Source organism: Ambystoma mexicanum, chromosome 12 (genome assembly GCF_040938575.1).
Source record: "Ambystoma mexicanum isolate Mex_15411 chromosome 12, UKY_AmexF1_1, whole genome shotgun sequence".
Lineage (NCBI taxonomy): Eukaryota > Metazoa > Chordata > Amphibia > Caudata > Ambystomatidae > Ambystoma > Ambystoma mexicanum.
In genome coordinates, this window is record NC_090936.1 from 461,457,782 (window position 1) to 461,481,081 (window position 23,300).

The 23,300-nt window shown below is 49.0% G+C and overlaps 1 protein-coding gene across 1 annotated transcript in view; it reads left to right on the forward strand.

The window, feature by feature from the left end:
- LRP6 (LDL receptor related protein 6) overlaps positions 1 to 23,300 on the forward strand; it is a 1,542,295-nt gene that overhangs the window by 1,390,786 nt on the left and 128,209 nt on the right. The window lies entirely within an intron of this gene.

Below are 23,300 nucleotides of genomic sequence, written 5' to 3' on the forward strand. Positions count from 1 at the left end.
CACTTAATATACATTATCAAATAACTTAACCTGGTAATGTAGGTAAATGGTACAGATGCAGTAAAATTATGGGAACGAATTGCAAGTACAAAGGCTCTTTTTTGAGAAGTCTGGCCCTACGATGTATGGGGCTCAGTGTCCAAATGGCACGGGTTCCAACAAAAGGTTCATCACAGGTATGATTTCCCTAAAATGATGCAATGGGCTTGTGGTGGTGAATAGTTCCAAGTTCAACAACTATTTATTATCAGAGGATAGGTAGGTTCTCTCCTTTTTTTTCCAGACCCAAGGCTAACCCAGAGGCGAGATACCCGACCCAGGTTCGGCGATCATAGGTGAGTGAAAGGGAGTTAGGAGACAAAGGGACTTGTTCCCAATGTTATCTGATGGAGGTGGGGTGGTGTGTAACAGGCACAGTTAAGCTTACTTACTCCACTGACTCTGATTTTTCACAGGGATCACAATGGGTTGACTGGGAGCACGGTCCCCGATCCTTTGTTCCAGTGAGAGGAGTCCACAAGTTGCAGGCTTGAGGATTCTTCTGGTCGGATGCAACTATAAGGTGCAATCCCTGTTGATGAAGAATTGCAGATTCCATCGATTCAAACCTACTGAGGACTCTTCACTGGATGGAGGAAGGCAAGTTCCAGCAACAATCACTGTTTGCAGATGACGACAGGCGTCCTACCAGAATCGTTCCAATTAAGCTTACCTGCAAAGGAAGCAATTTTCCCTGGCAAGTGCATGACCTTACAAGTACATTCATGACATAAGAAGGCCAAACTACAATATGGCCAAAGAACATGTGAACATTTCGTGGCACGGTCGTTTTAGGCACTAGCCACATTTAGTAGCCATACGCGGTAAACGTGAATGTGCACACTACAAATAATGCAAAAAACAGTAAAAACTTAACATCTGCCACCGGTTTGTCTTTAGGCACTGTGACGAATTAAGGGAATTCATCCCTTCTGCCCAAAGGAGAGCCCCTGCAGCTCCTAGTGAGACTAGGGAGGTGAGCCCGCTTCGCAATACCCTCCGTGGGAGTAGAGGCAAGTGGGACCTCACTGGGAGAGACTCCCACTAAGGGGACAAGAACGCCCGTTCCTGTGAGGAACTCCCTCCTGTGGTGCATACTATGACATACATGGGGTGTTTTACAGTACCTTGAAATACTAAGACTGGGACAAACAAACTACAATACCAGAAATGGTGAAGTATCAAAACTGGTACAAAGAGACTCCTAATAAATACTGTGATCTTATAAGAAAAGGTCATGTCCCTTTAAATCAGGATGCCCAATTCACTAAAACGAGTATGTGGATACATTTGCATTTAGAGAGAACCATGTAGGTCAGCTGGGGAAGGCCCAAGCTACGTCAACCTTGAAGGAGAAGGAAACCCAGAGGTTCAAACTTGCTTAACTTAGCCATATGGTACACCAGAGCTATGGCGAATATGAAGCACCAGAGAACAGAAGGTCAGGAGTCCAGTAGATGGTGGTGGCGGGACCACGGATGGGAATACGAAATGGACAGCCGGTCCAGGCAACATCGCTGATACCAGCACAAGAAGACTGCAGGGTGTACTGTCACACAACGGAGGAACAGGACACCATGAAGAGACCGGAAACGGCAAGGAGAGGGACGGCGAAGAAGAAAAGGTGCCAGAGGTCCATGAACAGAAAAAGGGTCTCAAAGGACGAAGGCTCCCAAAGTCGTTCTCCTACTGCATCCAAGGTAACCGGCAGAACGGGAGCCGCAGGAGGACCCATGGTCATCATTATTGCAAACAGTTAACTTGTCCCACCAGTGTTGTAACTTTAGAGAAAACTGTTGCGCAGCTAATTGAGAGAAGAGAAGAATGAAAAAGTATCTTGATATCCTGTACATCAGCTTGAAGAGGAAGCAAGATATGGACAAGAGCTTAGAGAACAGGGGCAATTCAATCACACATCAAGTAAAGCCCAACAAAGCTTAGTTCACTTTCAAGGATACGCTGAGAACCACAGACAAGTAAGAAGAACTAATAAGAGAAACCCAAGAGGGATGTCCACAGAGAAGAGAAGAGAAAGCCCAATAACCCTTTTTATTTTTTATTTTTTTGATCAAAGATTTTATTGATTTTAAAACCTAGAAAAGAGCAATACAACATTGCATTCATCTCTGCGTTACAGGGTGGGGAACAAGGGAGCTTTTATAAAATCAACAATTTCAGGAGGGAGCAAGGAAGGAGAGAAGCAGAAAAAGAACTAAAAAAATCAAAAAAGAAAAAGGGAAAAAAGGAAACTTGATATCAGGGACAACCGTCCAATGGGCCGTCAGACTTTTGCAAAACAAGGACTCCTCATGGCACAGTCTGTACATATCTGGCTCGTTTCACTCGGCGTCGCGCAGCCCTTCACAGCCTCCGCACCTGCAGTATCACGCCTGGCTTCTAACTGGCATCTTCCCAGCGGCTCCATATTTTGTTCGCTTTTTGTGGACAGCCCCTCGCTGCATACACCCGGTGTTCCATCCCAGTGCAAATGTCCACATCTGTGACCCATTGGTCGTAGCTCGGAGTGCGTTCCACGCCACACAGTTGTGCTATGTTCCGCCTGAGCACGGCCATTGCAGTGGAGCAGAGTAGTTTTTCATAGCGTGACAAATTGGTTTCACTGGAGATCCCTAGAAGGTGTTTTGGGCATCTTTGTATTGTCTTGCCTATAACACTGGACAGTTTGTAACAACATTTCCGCCAGAGTTGTTGAATGTTATTACATTCCCATAGGATATGGAAGAAGGTGCCTTCCTCGCACTTGCAACATAAGCATTGTGTGTCCGTCGTCTTACCCCAACGGAAAAGAGCCACTCTACTCTCGGGTAGTAGACGCGGTGCAGGATCTTCAGTTGAACCAGTCTGAGCCTTGACGAGATGGTCGCATCGCACGGGTACATCAGGGCCTCAACCCAGTCCTCTGGCTGGAGCAGTCCCACATCCCGCTCCCACTTGGTTTTCAGTGTTACGCTCACCTGGCTCCCACAGAGACGTCGATCTGGACTGGACTGCTGCGATCTCCACCAATGTGACGCGTAGGGCCGAGATGACGGACTGGACTGGCCCACCTAGCTTCGTTTGCTTGGCCCGTAGGAATATTCTTCTGCAAGTGGAGAAAGGGAATTAACCACCCGTGGAGTTGAGCATAAATCCCCCCCCACCCCATTGTTCTCCCCCACTGATCACCTTTGATGTCCCCTCTTACAGTCTCACCTGATGATTTGAAAAGATGAGCTCTCCATCCTGCATTGAGCGCAGGGGCGCATAGATAACCAGTTGCTTCACTGGCTCGAAGGAATTGCTGAGTTCCAGGACAATATTGACTCCGATATTCCTGGCAAGACGCCGTAAGTATGTAGTTCGTAAGAGTTCAAATGCCTGACTTTCACTCTTGTCCGATTCCTTGCAGGTTGCAGCTTGACCTTACTGAAGAGTTCCTTGTGGCAACCGATAATGTTCAGGTAAGGATTTGTATTATCCAACACAGTTCGATAAAATAATGTCGATATGTAACCTGTTGCTTTCTCCCTTATTCAGGCGCTGAGAGAAAGGATGAAGTCTCAGGGAATAATGCCTCCGGTGGTAAAATCAGGTAAGTCTTTTGTGCTGAGGAGGGTTTCCCTTGTTAGTCCCTTGTTTCACCTTGCTGTCCTTTTGTTTCCCCTTAGGGGCCGGGATTCGGCTAGGATGCAGTGGAGGTTGCGCCGACCTGTGAAGAAGAATAGTACCCCCGGTGGTAAAATCAGGTAAGTCTATGGGGGGTATTCCTCTGTGTATTCCTTTGGCTCACTTTGCTGTTCTTGTCTTCTCCTTAGGTGCCGGAGTGCGGAGGATGCAGTGAAATGTGAAGATGCTGCGAAGGCCAGTGAGTTCAGCGTGGCGCTGCAGCAGGCGAGGCGACGCGCATAAAATAACTTCTTTCTTCCAGCTTGAAGGCGCGATGGATCGGGAATTCAGGTAAGGATCAAAGGTATTGCTCTTGTTCTAACCTTTTCGTCCTTCTTTCTCCCTTTTTCTAGGAGCTCCAAACTCGAGGCGGGCGTGGCAGAAGACTGGATGCAGACTTGCAGGCACGGTGAGCGTTACGCTGCTGGATGCAGAATAACGCGAAGCGTGTGCTGCTCTTCGGGCGTGGTTTAAATAGCCTCCAAATTAGTCCCAGGTAAGTATTCCTCCCTAGCCCCACCCGAATAAAAAAAAATAGTCCCTAGGTAAAATAGTCCCTTCCAAGCCTCTCTTGGCTTGGAGCTCTTGCAGCATGGTCTGCATCAGGTAAGTTTGCAGCATGGCCTGCATCAGGTAAGTTTTAATCTATGAGCCAGGACTGACTCTCCATATTAGCCTGGTGCCATAGGCGCCAGGACTGCACCCAAATAGCCCCTAGCAGGGGTTGTTGGGCTTGCTTGGGGTAACTTTATGCCTGCTTCCGGGGCTGCTGGACTTGGTCTGGGTCCCCGGGGGTAGGCATCATGACATTCAGGCTGGTTAATTCTGATGTTGCAAAGGATGTTATCACATTTTACATGGTGGAGGTGACTTTCCGTTCCACCCGGTCCAGTACTATATTGCACTCAAGGGGAGAGCTTTCCGGTATGTCTCGTGTGATCTGGCGATGGATGCTCCAAGCGTGTTGCAGTTGCGTATAGTGGTATCTAGCGTCAATGGCAAAGAGATCCAGTGGCGGGTATCTTCTGAGAATCTTGTTACGAGGGGGGCATGATTCAGGGATGTATATTCTGCGAGTTGCTGCGTGATACATATCCCAAGGTATTTGAACTGCTCCGTTTCGATATGATGGGGGCCGTCCGCTAGGTTCGCTGCTGGTGGTACTCCTATGGGGAATAGGATGGATTTGGCCCAGTTCACTCGTAGGCCACTGAATGCCCCATATCGCTCCAACATGTTCGTGACTCTAGGGCAGGCGTTGGTTGGGTCCTTCAGATAGATGAGCAAGTCATCAGCATAAAGCGATACTCTGTCCTCCCAGGTTTCGGACCAGCGGAAGCCCTCCCAGGCTGGTGTGTTTCTCAGGAGAATTCCCAGGGGTTCAATTGCGATCGCGAAGATCAGGGCCGACAGTGGACAGTCTTGCCTCGTGCCTCTCCCCAGCCCGAACGGGTCCGATTGCCAACCGTTGATCCTGGTCCTGGCCACTGGGCATTTGTATAGTAGACGCACCCAGCTCATGAAGCTCCTGCCGAAGCCCATACAGTGTATTATATTCCAGATAGCCTCCCATCTCACTGAATTGAAGGCCTTTTCAAAGTCAATTGCTAGTAGGGCTACGGGGCCTTGTATGCTGTCAGCTCTTTCCAGGGCTGAGTACAGTCTGTAAAGGTTCATGCGTCAACCCTTTTAAGGAACTGAAGAGTTTGATTCAAGAAGTCACAATAGACTTTGTGGATTACGTACTAAAAGACTGTACTAGAAGTACCCCCAGGAGATGGGAGTCCTTCTCCATACCAAAGTTAGTTTTCATGGTGGTAGGGTCACAAACTGGTAGTTTTGAACAGCAGCTTTATTCCTTTTGAACATTAACGACTGACTGACGAGCACCCTAGTTAATAACACAGGCAGTGTTAGGTACGTTTTTCTATAGTCCAACTGGTGTAGGACTTCATAAGACTTCTCTTGGTATTAGGAACTGAACTCTTAGAATAGGCCTGTACTACACAAGTTGGTAGAGTGGCTGAGTGATGTGAGCTGTAGAGCAGTGCAATTAAATCAGTTCACTCGGTTATCCAAGTAAACACTTGCTCAATTAGTTATAGCCAAATATTTGTTTTTATATTTCTGATGCTTGTCAATTTGCTTAGAATTACATGCGGTGCATATAGTCTGACATCTAGCGGAAATATTGAATCTTGCTTTCGAAGATAGAAAGGGGACTTCGACATGGGCGTGACTGTAACACTATCCCTAACGTGACATGTAGTGTACCCAAAATCCCTCATGCGTCGCTTAGTTGGTCACCTATGCGGAGCTCGCAAGAGTTTTATATTGCTAAATTGCTCACATGACCGAACGGTCGTCCAGTCTCCCGACAGACCTTCTCGACTAACGACTGCTTCGTGGGTTTCCTGCCGCCGACACATCTACAACTGCTCGATGACTGTCGACCGCGTGGCCTCGGTGCTCTGGCCAGGCCCTTACAGTAGGGAGAGTGGGGCCTTGGGTTTATTCCTCTCTGAGAATGTATTTCCTTTACCCATCTTTCTTTTCTTGGTCTGGCTGCCGCTACCCTCTGCTATGGAGAAGACTCCATTGAAATTCTTTGTCGTGTAACAGCAAGTTTCCTTGTAAGGACACCCATCGCTGAGGCAATCGGCATCTTCCTCACGACCACAACGAGTGCTCATGCAAGGCCTGTAAGCTCTTTTGACCGAAAACATTGATGCAGGCCAAATGCTTTTCCCCTGTTGGCGCTGTTACGGACGACGAGGAATCTGTCGGCATCAATGGCTCTGAATTCGAAGCCATCGACCTCTCAGCAGAGCCCTAGCAACAAGGGCAGCCACGTACCACGTGTCCACAAGCACACAACCCTTTCGGCCTCTTCAACGAAGTCGTCGAAGACACGCACAATGCCCACAGGACAACCGAAGATTTCCACTGCTCCTTCTGAACCCCGCGGTTTGCCGCCCTCCATGTAACGACCTTCACAGCATGCGACTGGGCATACCTCTGGAATGGGCATTTACCCTAAAAAAAACACACCGTCGTTGACACACCGTCCAAGGGCGCACAAGCGCCTAAGTCCTCGGTGGAGTCACTGACCGAGCATTGAGGCGAGTAGAGACCTTCAATTCAACCGCCGAAAATTCGCGAAAGCCTTGCGGCTATCATGTCAGCGACCAGAGAGCACAAGGGCACCCCCCCCCTCTCATCGAGAGGAGTATTCTGACGCCCCAGCCTCTCTTTAAGGCCTTAATGGGGAAAATCTCCCCCTCCTGGGCAGCCTTTTCCTCCTCCAGACCCTTCTGCCTCTTGTCTATGGACTAGGGAGAGGTTTGAGCAATACATGGACAAAATGGCCCAGTTCATTAACTTTTCAGACCGATACATTACACCCAAAAGACCCAGGGAAGAGGAATCCTGTCCCATTCCTTACAACTTGCCAAAATTACCCATCTCTGCACAGGGGCACCAGGAAGATATCTTGAGGTCCCAGATGACCCAACATAGGAGGATTCTTATGAAGACCTTAATCCTTTTTCACAAGACTCGACTGCTCAAGACCCATACTGGGAACAGGATCAGGCAGAGGATCAGGGCCCTTGGCTATCACCAACGCATACCCCTGACCCGGACGCCATCTGCCTAGAACCCCTTCTCCTCCACAGAGGGATTCGTCACCTGTTGACTACCATTTTAATGCCATTTTAAAAAGAGTAGATGATCATTTTCAAATTCCAACGCATGAAGCTGCTCCAGACTCCGACTTCGTGGGGGATATCCTCAAGGAGATGGCGCCGACTAGTCAGGCCATCCCCTTATTAAACTCTATAAAGAAGCGCCTGGCTCCTTCCTTGCTGTCCCTATCTCCCACACGGGCGGTCAACCCCCGGGTTGAGAAATTATTCCGCCCATCACCTTCCGACCCCCTCTACATCAGGGGTCATGCTACACGAGACTCCTTGGTGGTCACTACCACTCGGAAGAGGGCAGGGGTTCCACTGTCCTCGGCGGAAGCCCCTCTGGACAAGGACTGTTAGAAGCTTTATGCCTTGTGTAAGCGGGTTACCGCCCCTGCGTCCTACTCCACAAGGATCGCAAATAGCACCACTCTCCTGGCAAGTTACTATGATGTTCAATGGGGCCTAGTTAAGGATGGTCTTCAAGATGTTCCATAGCCAACCCGATCATGCCTGCTGGTGGTTGAGGCTGAAGGCAGACAAGTAACACAACATACTGAAGAACACACTGGACTCCACTGAGACCGCCGGATGCACCCTAGCCCAGGGGATCTTACTTAAGACACGCCTGGTTGCAAAACTCTGGCTTTAAACCCAAGAGTCAAGCGCCTCTAATCAACAAGCCGGTGGAGGACTCCAACCTTTTTGGGAAGGCAGTTGATGACGCCCTAGAGACGGCAAAGAAAAGAGCACGAAACACTAAAGTCGCTTGGCCAGATCATGGCTAAACCCTTCCACCAGCGTGGAGGCTCTAACTCAAGCCGGTCCGTTCTTGGCCAATCTTTTTCCCACTCTCCCTGTGAACAATACTGTTCAGATAATTCCCCCTGGTCCTCTGGCCAAGGCTCATCTGGTAGCCACCAATACCAACAGAGGCCCTCATAGGGGCAAGGTTAAAGGCAGGAACTCTACTCCTAGAGGCTCCCCGGCCTCAACCTCAAAGTGACTTGCCGGTTGGGGTCCTGTCATCATTCATCCACTCCTGCGAGGGGATCGCATCAGACCAGTGGGTACTAAAGGCTGTTGCCCATGGGTACTGTATAGAGTTTCTCCGGCCACCTCGATACCACCCACCGAGAAGCAGACGCCTGTCACCAGAACACGTGCGTATCCTGCTGGAAGAAATTCAGGTCCTGCTGGAAAAGGGTGCCATAGAAGTCATCCCCATTCTCCACGTAAACTAGCGTATTTATTCATTGTACATCCTTGTACCCAAAAAAGGATCTCGCCATGCGGTGAATAAACAATTAATTTATTTATCTGTCAGTTAGAATAAGCCTTCTTCAGAAGCGAGCAATATAAAAGCCACACACAAATACACTTCAAAACTACACTCTTAGTTTCTAAATCAGTAAAGACCTTCTGGGATGGCCCACAGTCACAACCTACACCCTCGGGTGACTTCAATAGCTAGGGTGCTGGGGACATTAATATCTTACTGTTGCATTTAGAATATTCTTGGAACCTTGTCAAAGGAAAAGGTTGTTAGAACAAACGAGAGATCACAAATATTCTTAAGCAGGCAAATACTTTTGGATCCCCTAAGCAGAGTCATTCAGTATAACGGGTTAAGCGAAAGTCAATGGGCAAAACTTTATATGAGCTGAAGCACTTCTGGTAGGTAAGTAGAAAAGTTTTTGCACAATGTTTTAGAAATCTTTGAAGAAAAGAAGAATCAATGTAGAGCCACAAGCTGTTTAGTCTTGTGAGTAGTAGAAGATGCAAGCAACTCTACAATAAGAGGTACGTTCTCTCACTTTACAGTATCTTCGGATTGAAGAAAAAGTACAGCAGATGACTCCTGTTCCTGTCCTGTTCTACATATCTCATTGTTCCTGGGCCTCAGTCGTGGGGACACGAGGGAGGACTTCTGGGGACTCCTGCACTGCAATGGGGCGGTCACTGCCCGCAACCGGCAATTCTCAAACAAGTGGCACTTCAGTGTTTCAGCTCCTCTGGACTACCGCAAATGGCAACACCGCGGTTTATGGTTGTCGAGATGGACTTTGCTTGCTTCTGGGTTCCCGCACTCTGAGGGTGCTCAGGCCTGGTCAGTCCTGCTTCCTGGGAGTCCGGAGGATCTTCCTGGAGCTCTCAGCCAACTTAAAAGCAGCGCACACAATCTGTTGTTCCTCTCCCTGGCGTTTCGGTTTCCAGCAGCAACTCTGTGGAAATGCAACAAGCTCTGAGAGAATGTCCAGGTGGCTTACGTTGGAGTTGATTGGTCCCACCAACTCAAAGGGAGAAGTCGTCCTTGCAGGGGCTTCTCTGTCGATATTAATTTGGAGTTTCAGCACAGCAGCAGGGCTTCACCGGGCAAACCAACGGCCCAGGAGTTGCAGCAGGCGTCCTCTTCAAGTTCTTCTTCGGTTCCTTTGTCCAGTGGTCGACTCTGCCTTCCAAGCAAAAAGCCTCTCCTTTTATTCAGTTCTCTCCCATTCATTCCAGCCTAGCTCTCAGTCACCCAACAGGGTGGCCGTCCTTGCCGGAAAGTCAGCCGGCCAATCACTACAGAGTGCATTTGGGTCTCCTAGGAGACTAAGCATAGGGAGTTTCGGGCACCTCCCTCACTTCCTGCCCCCACCAGACACCCTGGAGCCAGAGGCGGGCTTCACTCTTGAATCCCGCTAAAGGCAAAGCGAACAAAGGGACCAAACCTGGTTTGGCGCACAGAGTAAATCTCAAAAAGGACCTTTCCACAAAGAAATGGCGAAAAAAGAATACTGGGCCATTTTGACAAAAAAGGCCCCTTCGGTGCTTTACTGCAGCCGTAAACACAGCCCGTGGTAAATGCACACCACGGTAGTTAAAAGTAAATCACTGCCACCGGCCATTCATCGAGGAAAGGGTAACATAAATTGTTACATGAGAAACTAGACAAAGGGGCTACTAAGTAACCCCTCACGCACCCTATTGTAAGATAGTGTGTGCTGGGCCTAGGAAGTTACAAATGTAAGTAAAGTCAATTTCACTTTACTGCTCTGGGAAACAGTAGTTCATCCCAGAGAAGGTATTTCAATTTTGGGGAAATCTGAAGGACTTCCCTGTGCCACTGCACTGAAGGTGCTGTGTGACGCAATGTAAAAGATGTTTATGGAGTTTCAGTCTCCACAACCAAAAGAAACAGTATTAAAAAATCACATTAAAATACAGGAGTGTGGGGGAAAAATGGGTCTCACTAGCTCCAGGTAAAAAATGAATAAAGTCCTCAAAATCCAGTTAAGTTGCTGGGGTCTCTAAGGTGGAGGTAATTGGCACATTTCTGAGACATGCCCCCCCCCAACAGAGGGTCCTTAGGGAGCTCCTGAAGCTTTCAGCTGTATTCGTTCCACGGCAGATTATGCATAAAATTATGGACACCCGATCCTGGGCATTGCGCTTCTGCAGCAACAGAGAGGTACAACAAGTCGGAAGTTGGGAAGGGTGCCAGGTGGTGTTCGTCTCGGGGTTGGTTAGTCCCACTAACCCAAGGGGAGAAGTCGTTCCTGAGGAGCTTCTCTGGTGAGTTGAAAAAGGTCAGCACAGCAGCAGGGCTTTACTGGGCAATTGAAGATCCAGGAGGTTGCAGCAAGCTTCGTTCAGTTTCTTCTTCAGATGTTCTTGCAGTGGTCGACTCTGCTTGTAGTCCCAAAACCCTCGCCTTTTAAGCAGGTTTCTCCCATTCATGCACAGCCTAACCTGCCAATCACACAGCTGGGTGGCTGTCCTGATAGGACAGCCAACCAGCCAATCTGGACTAGTTGCATTCAGGCACTCCTAGAGACAAAGGACAGGGGAGTTGGAGGACCCTCCTTTACATCGTGTCCTTCCAGACACACTGGAGCCAGGGGCGGGCTTCATGGCTGAAGCCCGCCAAAGGCAAGACAAAGGGCTCAAACCTGTCTCAACGCACAGAGTAAAAGCCAAGAAAGACCTCAAAAACACAAAATGGCAAAGAAAAACAGGGGCCTTTTTGAAAAAATGGTCACCCATGGGTCCTGTACTGCAGCTGAGGGTTCAGCCTGCGGTAGAAAGCACAATGGTAGGACAAATTAAACCACTGCCACCAGCCATTTAAAGTAGTGAGGGTAACATAAAAATGTCATATGAGAAAGTAGGAAAAGGGGCTACTAGGTAACCCCTCAGCACTCCACATAAGATGGCATGTGCTGGACCTACAAGGATTTCTCAGTGACACTGCATTGAAGGTGCTCTGTGTCGCCATACAAAACGCAGATGTCTATGGAGTTTGTCACTCCAAAAACAGTGAAAACTCAAAATTCCAAATTGTGTAAAAACACATGAGGGCGAAAAGGTCCCACTCACTCAGGGGGGAGGGAGGGGTTAAAATTAAAAAGTTCTAAGTCCAGTAAAAGAGCAGGGGGTCTCTAAGGTGGGAGGATTTTAGCACAAAAATGAAAATTCTCCCTAAAATCCAATAAACGTCAATGGATCTGTTTTGTGAATCCCAGGTGCCTGCTCAGCCCCAACACTGTTCTTCACCCACGCCTAACCCTACCATCACGTCCATAAACAGCCCGAAGGTATGGATTTCGTAGAGGACATTCTCAATGAGAGAAAAACAATTGGTCAAGCTATTCCCTTAATTCAGTCCATCAAGAAAAGTGTTTGTCTATCTACATACCTTCGCTCACTAGGGCAGTGACCCCAAGGCTGGAAAAAATCTTTATACCATTGTCATTCGATCCTCTGTATATTAGAGGACATGTGAATCCAGATTCCCTTGTTGTGACTACTATCAGGAAGAGGGCTGGTGTTCCACTCTCCACCTTGGAGGCACCCCTAATAAGGAATGTAAACAGCTTTGCACATTGGCCAAGCATATTACCACCTTTGGCGCCTGTATGACCAGAATAGCAAATAACACAACATTGCACAACGTTGCTCGTCAGCTACAACAGCACCCAGTGGGATGAGGTCATTGTTGGAGGAGCTTTGCACTTGAGGTAAGATTTCATAAAACTATTCCGATGGTATACAGGTCCCCGACTCTTGGTATCAGTCTGCACTAATAATGGAACCTTAGTAGAAAGGCAAAGCTATCGGGCATATCATAAGAGGAAGATGTGAGCTGCAGGTAAGTACACTGAACCCACAGTAGTCCAAAGAAACTCTTAGACCAATACATTTATAGTAAAATATATATTCATTTGCACAACACATGTCTTAAAATAATTACTTAACCAACACACACAGGATTACTTACAAATACTTTTGAAAGGCCACTGCATAGTTGGTAGTTGCTCGTGGTACAATTGTTAGTTTGACACTAATGACAGTTCTACCATATTATCGATGCGACAATGCACAGACTAAGATATACAGTAATTGTATTTAGCTAGTAAAACCACATGAGATAGTCTTTTAGGAAGGAAAAAGGGTAGTTAGTCGAACAGTGGCAGACCTTAAGGTTGTAGAGGCGGGTTCTGATCAAACTAAAGCTTTTAAAGTCCGGTCCCTAACTCTATGCGAAAGTCAGTTCAGAGAGGGGTCAAGGTCTTATGAAGCAGCAGATCAGCAAACGTTCCTGTGGATACTTTCAGACTCTAGGACAAGATGCTAGAATAATTAACACGACATTGGAGACCCTGTTAAATGACTCGCTAAAGGGACACCCTGAACACCTCTTTGTGCACTCCAACACTCTGGAGCGACTTCTTAGTTTAAGGTTAGCAATAACCTTTCACTCCACAGTACCTTATGTTAGAAGAAATGTTGGTGGCTGGATTCTCCTCTGCGCAGCAATGACGGAAACGGTCTCTGGATTCCTTAGTCTGGTGACGAAAGGCAGGACATGAACAGGATTTTTCAGCATCAGTCTCGAGAGTGAGGAACTTTGGCACAGATTTCTTCAGCTTCTCTGGTCAGTTTGCAGTTTTGGTGCCGTTTTCTACAGCACCAACAAAGGACACGATTCGCCCGGTCAATCTTCTTGGATTCCTAGAATCCTGCACTCTTGTGGGGGGACTTGGATGAGTCGAATGTGTCTCTAGAGGTTCACCTGGTGCTCAGCAAAGACTTGGACTGATTCAGCCTCGGCAAGACGTTGCACTAGAAATGGGTCGTAGGGCTCCTGGTATTAGATGTCATCTGCTCTGGAAAGGCGCATCCCATCAGGCGATGGCTCAGATTGTAGTTCGTCTCACGGCTGGTTGGTCCCACCAGCAATAGGGAAAGAGACGTCCTCTTTGGCGCGCCTCTGTCGCATAGAAAACGGAGTCAGGACAGCAGTGGTGGTTGCACGGTGTTGCAAAGGGTCTGCAGGCGTCTCCGGTAGTCGTCTTCGGTTATTTAAAGTTTCAGTGGTCGGCTTGCCGTTCACCTAAGGAATCGCCTCTTGTATTCATTTTTAGCACACACCTCTGCAAGCTCTCTCAGCAATTTACAGAAAGGGGCGGGTGGCTGTCCAATCCGTACAGCCAGACCCCGAATGGGAACTGGTTTCTTTCAGGCACTCAGGCAAACAAAAGGGCAGGGGAGCGAAAAAATCCTCCCCCACTTCCTGCCTGCTCAGACACACTGGAGCCTAGGCGGGGACACCCAAAGGTTCCCGCCAAAGGCAAAACGCGTGCACACACAGACCTCCCCCTTCGCTGAGTGGTAGAAGAAGGGCTAATAAAGAACAACCACGGTAGAAAAAGAAAGGTGCCACCATCTAAGTAAATGGGTGACCTATTGTGCACAACCGGGGACTGTGAATGCACACTGCAGTAAAGAAATAGCCCAATAGTTGGTAGAACATGTTGTTAGGGAGATGTATCATTATTGTGCTTCATCCCCTCTCCTAGTAAGACACCCAGCACTTTTTGCTGGACTTCTGGACCTTTTTCTTTTAAGCAAAAAACAATGGGGATCCTGGGAAGTCCCTCTGCCGGACATTAGACCCGGTTAGGAGAGCCTTACCCAGATTCATTAGGCCACTAGGTTTCACAGAGGAGAAATATCCAAAAGGTATCGGTCTGTGTCCGGCTCTGGGGCAGTCCATCACTGAAATGCTAGGCAATTCTCCTCTGAACAAGAGCACCAACAGCAACCCCATATACGTGTTTCGGTCTGGTTGGACCTCATCACCTTTTTCTTTTAATCCTGAATGAGTGGAGCCATTTTCCACTCATTCTTTCTTATGAACTCTGTCTTTTGGAACTTATTCTTTGCATTCTACCTGTACTATGGATCTGTCTGCTCCATAGCTCTTAAAGGCATCTGTTTTTTACTACTCCGGCACACAGCTCCGTATGGGCAGTGTTGCTGGGGACCCTTAGGGTCCTCCTTTAAGTTTCTTTTTCCATATCCTTAAATAACTACATTACATAAGGATAGAGAGATGCTTACTGTCTCTCCCAAATCTCTATAGTCTGAGAGATTGGCACACATCACCTTCAGTGGAGTGCCAAAGGGATACCTAGTATCCCCCTTCCCTCTGCCCCTGTGACTTTTTAGTCCACTAGACATTCACCTAGTTATGGCAGGTTGCACTGTACTACCAACTATTGTGTATTTTTTATACCGCAGGCTATGTCGTGTTAGTGCACAATAGGGGCACCCAAGTACCAACTTGGGGCCTCCCTTCTTTTTTCGCCATTACTGGCGTGATTGTTCTTTGTTAGCCCATCTACATTTCTGGGTGGATGAGGTCTGTGTGTGTTGTGCCTTTTGCGGGAACCAGTGGGTAGCCCCTCCTAGGCTCCAGAGTGTTTGGGCAGGCAAGAAGTGGGGGTAGGAGTCTTCCACCCCCCTGTCCTTTGTCTGCCCGAGTGCCTGAATAGGACCAGCTCCCACAGAGGATCTGGCTGTCCTGATTGGACAGCTAAACGCTCCTTTCTGTAAAATGCTGAGCGGTTGCAGAAGAGTTTGTGCTGTAACTGTATACAAGATGAGGCTTCTGGAGTGCAAAGCAAGTCGACCACAGGAAACGGAAGTAACCGAAGAAGACAACCAGACACACCTGCAGACCCTTTGCAACACTGTGAAGCGACCACTGCTGTCCTGTCCCTGTCTTCTATGCGACAGAGCAGCTTCGAAGAGGACTCCTCCTTCCATTTGACTGGTGGGAACAACCAGTCCCAAGACAAACTTTGAAACAAATCATCCCATGAGGTCCTAAGAGTTTCCAGAGCTGCAGAACCCCAATACCAGGAGACCTGCTGCCCATTTTGAGTGCATCATCATGGAAAGACCGAATCTGTCCAAATCTGTGTTGAGCCCGTAAGAACACTCCAGATATCTGATCCAACTCTCCCAGACCCCCCCTCACCAGAGTGTGGGACTGCAGGAATTGTAGAAGATTGAGCTGGCAATCCATGTCCTTTGTTGGTGCTGCTGAAAAGGAGCCAAAACCGCAGCGTGATCCAAGAAGTTGCTGAAAGTCGTGCCACAGGTCCTCCCTCGAGACTGCTGCTGGATGACACCGTCCATTGTCCTGCCTTTTGTCACCAGACCAAGGAATCTGGAGGTCGGGTCCAGAGCTGCCACATCGAAGAGCTAACATCAACACTATCTTCACCCAAGGTTCTGTGGGGAAAAAAGGTATTGCTTACCTGATTACAAGAAGTAGCTCCAGAGCGTTGGAGTGGACATAGAGGTGCCCAGGGCAATCCCTTCTTAACTCTGACCCAAGCTGCTGCTTGTGTCTCCTTTTCGAGTCCGTTTTTAGGTCTCCTTTTTAGTTGCTAACTTGGTGCTTCAATAACTTTAGACACTGGAAGAAATACACAGGAACTCTTCATTATTCGCTGTTTGCAGACACTTCAAGACTTGTGAGGCGAAGAAACCATCTCTAGAACTGCACTAACCACTGATTTTCCTCCCTTTAAGTTTTTTTTAATATGTTTACAGAGTAAATGCATAACCGTTTAACCTGTTGAAAACCGTATGAGTGTGCAATTACCGATGATGCGATAACCTTGTCTTTTCCCTTTCTAACGTTGCTACGAATGTAACTTCGAACAAACACAAAAGTGAAAGTGCCCTTTGAAGTGTATTATCTAGTATTCCTAAGTGTTCTATCATTACCGTCAGATGTATTTAAAGTTATTCTGTTGTAAATAATCGTGTAAGTGCTTCTTTGCTGTTCCTGTCTAAGATTCAGAGTACTTACCTACAGCTCACATCTTCCTCTTAAAATAAGCCTGACTTCTCTGCCACACTACCTAGGTCCTGAGCTAGTGCACACTGATACTAAGAGTTGGGGGATCTACACACCACTGGGATAGCTTACTAAAGTCTTACTGCCAGTTGGACTTTAGGAAAACTCCCCAAACAGATATAACACCCACCATGCTTCGTGCCAGTTTAAATATAGTTTCTGCATTTGTTTTCATTGCAAACCTGTGCCTATAGTTACAAGTGTTGGGCAAGAGTGTATGCGGTGCACTACAACAACCCTGACCTCCTGGCAATAGGAACCCAACCTTTGGTAGAAGTCTGTACTACACAGGCTGGTAGCGTGTTGAGCAGCCAGGCTTATCTCAAGAGGGGTCAGTGTGAGCTGTAGGGGAGTTGCACAGAGATTCACAGTGACAGGTATTCAAATAAACTCTTGCACACAAGGTTTCAAGGGGATTGTGTCCTCCGACGTATTCCACATCTGACAGTAATCACCACAGCTGTGCTGCCTCGGAAAAATGTTCGGCGTCGATACGCCGTCCTCGAGGGTCGATGTCACTGTATGTTATATCTAGGACGCGCAGCGCCCGTAGCCTCAGTTCTGTTTTTTCCGCGAACGTGTTCGCCTCGGAATCTCAGTGCACTTGATTCTTCTCTTGGAGAATCGGTTCATCTAACTTGGATATTGAGAATATGTCTTCGTCTTCTTCTACCCTGAGGTCGAGCTTCAAGATGTGCCGGGACTGCGGTTCCAAGGTGTCTCTTACGGACCCGTGCAACATCTGCCTTTAATACCTAGGCGAGAGCCACGCCACCGACGACTACGATGAATGCCAGTCTTTGACGTCGAAGGCCTCGCGGGAAGAAGTTGTCTCTAGGTAGAAAAACTGGGCTTTCGACCGACGATTCGAGGGGCGACTCTCCGCGTCATCGTAAGTCCAGGGGAGTCTCGTTCTCAGAGTGGGTCCCGCCATTCCTCTGCCTCTTCTAGGCACTCGCGGAAGTGCTGTCACCGGTCGCCTTCCCTGTCCTTGTCAGAGGACTCCGCCAGACGGGGCGGGTAGCTTGTCCCAACAAGCATTCATCGCTGGCAGAAATGGACGCATTGTGCAAGGAGATGAAGACGATTTTTGAATCGCAGGGCACCGTTCTGTCTTCGAGAGAAGCCGGCAAGGAACGAGCTAGGGCCGTCTAGGTCCCAATCGGAAAAGCTTGATCGCCATAGCCATGCCAGGTCCAGGTGCCGGTCCTCGACGCCCTCGATACCGTCGGAGCCTGTGAGGCCTTCTAAGAAGGCATCAACGCCATCGGTGCCGAGGCCGTCGAAGGACATGCTCGGGGCTCCGGCCTCAAAGCCTTTGTCGACGCCTCGGTCGACGCCGATTCAATCTGCGTCCTCGACACCTTTCGAGGAGAATTTGCCAGAGGTACCCCGGAGAGCGGTGGAATCTCTGAGGAAGGCCCTTAGTAAATCAGTGAAGCCTGTGTTTGAGCCTTTTTCTGTACCCTCGTCCAGGGATTTATTCCAGCCTTTGGATTACATCTCAGAGGTGGAAGAAGGGTCAGATGAGGAGGTGGTTGTACCTCCTGAGGTTCCTGACGACCTGTTGTCTGGTCACAGCCAGATGGAAGACCTGTGTCAATCCTTGCATGACGCCAGTGGTCTGGACACCTCTCCGGAGGTTGAGTTTGGCAGGCTGAGCCTGGTACACATGCAGAGTCCTCGTACAGGCGTCTCATGTCGAGAGGGACGGAGTACTTGGGGTGGTCTGCTCCACCTGTGGATTTTCTGCAGGATGACCTGATAGATATATTGGACCAAGGTCCACCCACTGACCCGGTGCTGCCATTTCATATGGCCTTACAAAGAAGGGTGGGAGCGGCTTGGACTGCTCCGGAGTGTCTCCTGGCAGTGAATAAGTCGCTACCGAAAAATACCGTCCAGCCAGTGGCAACCCCTGCTAATTGTCTATGCACCCCACTCCGGAAGAGTTTGGTGGTACAGGCGGCTACGGCCCCAGCAAAGCAGGCTGCGTACCCTACCATCCCTCCGGATAGGGACGACAAGCGCTTTGATGGTTGGGCAAAGAAAGTATTTTCATCTGGGGGTATGGCTTTAAAGGCAGCAAACTCCGTTTGTGCCTTGGCAAGATTCACTCACACTCTGTGGAATTGTGGATCTTTGGCGGCTGAACATATTCCCGAAGGGGAGGAACGGGATGGTTTTCTGGCCCTCGTGCAGGATGGCAAGGATGTCATGCGTGAAACTTTTCAGTCGGGTCTGGACGTGGCAGACTGTTTCAGCCGGTCCATGGCGGCGAGCACCGTGATGCGCAGGTTTGCGTGGTTGCGGAAGTTGGGGTTTGATCCTGATGTGCAGTCCCGGCTTCCCAACATGCCCTTTGATGGTTTCCATCTTTTTGGCAGCAAGGCTGACGAGAGCCTTGAGAGGTTGCAGACCTCAAAGGCTGCAGCAAAGTCGCTGAGCGCTCCAGTACGTCAACCTCCGCCTTTTCCTCCTAGGAGACGGCAATGGAAGGGAGGTTCCTTTCGATACTACTCTTCCTTTGTTAGATCGAGGGGAGCTGCCAGTCAAAGGGGTCAACATAGGAGTACCAGAGATGGAAAACAAGGTACTTGAGGTGCCAAAGCCGCTCTGGCAGTTGCCTCTTTGCCCTCGGGCACTGCCGCAGCCGCTTCCGCCCAGTCGATTGGGGGAAGGCTGGCGCAGCATCTTGTAGAATGCCGTGCCATTACTTCAGATGTGTGGGTTCTGGAGATCATAGCCCACGGCTACTGTCCTTTCCGGCAGAGGCCTCACGACAATTCACTGTGGAAGCTCTCTTTGAAGAGTCCAGATCTGCTCCTTGCGCATGAAATCGAATCCCTGCTGGAGAAAGATGCCATTGAACTGGTGCCTGTAGCGTAGAGGAACAAGGGATGGTATTCCCCATATTCTTTGATCCCGAAAAAGGACGGGGGATTGAGACCCATCATGCACTTGTGTGGTTTGAACAAGCTCCTCAGGAAGGACAAGTTCAAGATGGTTACTCTCTCTCAAGTCCTCCAGGCCCTTCAACTTCAGGACTGGTTGGTGTCTCTCGACCTCAAGGATTCTTACTTTCATGTGCCGATTCATCCCAAGCACAGGAAGTACCTGAGGTTCGCGGTTGGGGACTCTCATTTTCAGTTTCGGGTCCTGCCAATCGGATTGACCTCCGCCCCGAGGATCTTCACCAAGCTAATGGTGGTGGTGGCAGCATATCTCAGGAGAGGGGGATTCACGTCTACCCCTACCTGGATGATTGGTTGATCAGGGCGCGCTCTCCCGAGCAAGTCCTGGATCATCTGTCCGTCACCTGACACTCCCTTCACAAGCTGGGCTTCTCCCTCAACTTAAAGAAGTTCCACTTGTCACCTACCCAGCCGCTCAAGTACATTAGAGCAGTGCTCGACACATCCCTGGGGCAGTGTTTGCCTCCCCAGGTGAGGGCTCATCACATTCTGCAGATGGTGGACAAGTTTCAACATGCCCAGAGTCTCCCGGCGTTCGAGTTCTTGAGGTTGCTTGGCCTCATGGCATCCAGCATTCTATTGGTGCTGGAGGCCAGGCTGCGGATGAGATCTCTGCAGTGGGCTCTCAAGATGCAGCGGTCGCAGTCCTCTGGCAGGATGTCGGATCCCGTTCAGGTGCCGCCCTCGGTCGCCCAGGATCTTCTGTGGTGGACCGACAAAGGCAATCTGATGAAGGGAGCACCATTTTGGCTACCCTGGCCGGTGGTGACTATCGTGACGGACGCATCCCTCACGGGATGGGGAGCTCATGCCAACGAGTTGAAAGTCAGTGGTCGTTGGTCTCCGTCAGAGTCCAGACTCCACATCAGTCTGTTAGAGCTGCGAGCTGTCAGGCTAGCCCTGAAGGCTTTTCTGCCGTCTGTGAGGGGGAAGAATGTCCTGATTATGACAGACAATACAGTGGCAATGCACTACCTCAACAAAAAGGGGGGGGCAGGGGCACTCCCACTGTGCAGCGGGGCAGTGCAGCTCTGGTTCTGGGCTATCCAGCAGGAAATTTCGATCTCAGCAGTTCATCTGGCCGGAGACGAAAACACGGCGGCGGACGCTCTGAGCAGGCAAAGCACGGTCTCTCACGAGTGGGAGATGGCTCAGGAAGTTCTTTTAGAGATGTTCGCCCTTTGGGGGACCCCACAAGTGGATCTCTTCGCCACCAGTGTCAACCAGAAGTGCGAAAGATTCTGCTTGCGGGAATTTCCTCTAAGAGGAGCCTTAGGGGACGTGTTCGTAGTGGAGTGGTCCTTCCCACGGCTGTACGCATTTCCTCCAGTCCCCGTCATTCCGCAAGTGTTGCGGAGGTTACGGAGGTTTGGTTCCCGAATGATCCTCATTGCTCTGGCATGGGCCAGGAGAGCGTGGTACCCGGACCTTCTCGACTTGTCCATCTGCCCTCCATGCCGTCTTCCCTACCGAGACAATCTGCTCTCACGGGAGGGGGGTTGGGTTCTCCATCCAGGGGTCAAGTCTCTCAACCTTCATGCTTGGTATCTGAAAGGTTGAGGTACAAGGATTGGGACCTCCCTGAAGACGTGATGGAGGTGTTGCTCTCGGCCAGAAGGCCAGGAACAAAATTCCTGTATCATTGCCGTTGGAGAAAGTTCTGCGACTGGTTCAGAATGTGGATCCTTTTCAGTGTTCAATTCCTGTGGTTCTGTCTTTTTTGCTTTCATTAGCCCACAAGGGCCTGCAAGTGGGTACCATTAAGGGTTACCTGACGGCGCTGTCCATATTTAAGCGCTCGTCTGAGGAGTGTTCTTATTTTAAGATTCCTTTGATTTCTCAGTTTTTAAAAGGACTAACTAATGTGTTTCCACCGTCCCCGGGATGGGATTTGAATTTGTTTCTGAAATTCTTAATGGGAGCTCCATTTGAGCCCTTACATTCTTGTCCTTTGAGACTGTTGACCTTTAAGACTGTATTTTTGGTTGCGGTTACTTCCACTCGCAGAGTGAGTGAGTTGCAGGCACTATCCGCCAAGCCATCTTTCACGGTGTTCCATAAGGACAGGGTTGTCCTTTGGGTTCGTCCTCCTTTTCTTCCAAAGGTGGTGTCAGAATTTCATGTGAGCCAGAAGGTAATTCTTCCGGCGTTCTATCCTCCTCTGCATCCTGGTAAGGAAGAGGATAGGCTCCATAGGTTGAATCCCAGGAGAGGTTTGAGCTTCTATCTCTCGGATGCCCCAATGTCAGAGTGGACGATCAGCTATTTGTAGCATACGCCGGAAGGCGTTTAGTGCAAGCTGTTACCAAGCAGACCTTGTCCAGATGGATCATTTTGACGATATCTGAATGTTACCGTTTGGTGGGTAAGGACCCTCCGGTAGGCTTACGGGCCCATTTTACTAGGGGTGTGGCTGCCTCTACTGCTCTGCAGAGGGGGATTCCCATTCGTAATATTTGTGAAGCAGCCACATGGCCTCTGTCCATACTTTTGTAAAACACTACTCCCTGGATTCTATCCATGGGCAAGATTTGGCCTTTAGTAAGGCGGTCCTCTAGTCTGCAATTTGATTGGGCATTCTAAATTATTTTCCCACCTCCATATGTTGGTACTGCTTTGGGAGTCTGTCATAGATGTGGAATGTGTCGGAGGACACAATCCCCTCGAAGAACAAGTTACTTTCTTTCCTGGTAACGTTCTTTCGATTGGATGTTTCTCCGACGTATTCCACATCGCACCCTCCCAGCCTGCCCCTCTACAGTATTTCTTATGCGATTGCAGCTTACGTTTCCGCAAGGCTTTCTGCAGTCATACTGGCAGGAGATTGGTGCCACACGTTCTGGGGAAAAAATACTACAACTGAGGCTATGGGCGCCGTGCGTCCTAGATATAACATCCGGTGACGTCGACCCTCGACGGAGGCCCGTGAGGACAGCGTATTGACGTCATCGATGCAGGACGCCTATGCCGAAAACTTTTCTGAGGCAGCACAGCTGTGGTGATTACGGTCATAGATGTGGAATACGTCGGAGGAACATCCCATCGAAAGAACGTTACCAGGTAAGAAAGTAACTTGTTCTTCTTGATTAAACAATTAATGTATCAGTCAGAGTAAGCCTTCTTGAGAAGGGGCCAATATAGTAGCAACACACAAATGCACTTCAAAATACACACTCTTAATATTTCTAACTCCGTAAGTACCCTTTTGGGATGGCACACAGACACTTCCTACACCCTCAGTAACTAGGGCGCTGTGGACATTAATATACTACTGTTGGCATTTAGAATCACACTTAAGAGTTTGTCAAAGAGAGGTTATTAAGACACAACAAGAGATCTCACAAATATTCTCAAAGCAGACAAGTACTTTTTGTAAATCCCCCAATGTAAAGTTAATTAACCCTTTCCTGGAAGGAAGGCCACACACACTAACAGAGGGAAGAAGAGTCATTCAGGGAGCCAGGCTAGGCCAAAGTCAATTGGCAAATGTCTAGGTGAAACTGAAGCACTCCTCAGGGGTAGGTAAAGGTCTTGCACAATGGTTGTAGAAGTCTTTGTAGAAAATAAATCATAGTAGGGCCACAAGCTGTTTAGGCTTGTGAAGTAAAGAAGCTATCGGCAACTCTACAGAGCAACCACAACAGGTCTCACCAACGGAGAACAATTGCAGCTGCATGACAAGAGGTAGGCTCTCTTAGACTGTACAGTACCTTTAGGTTGAAGAAA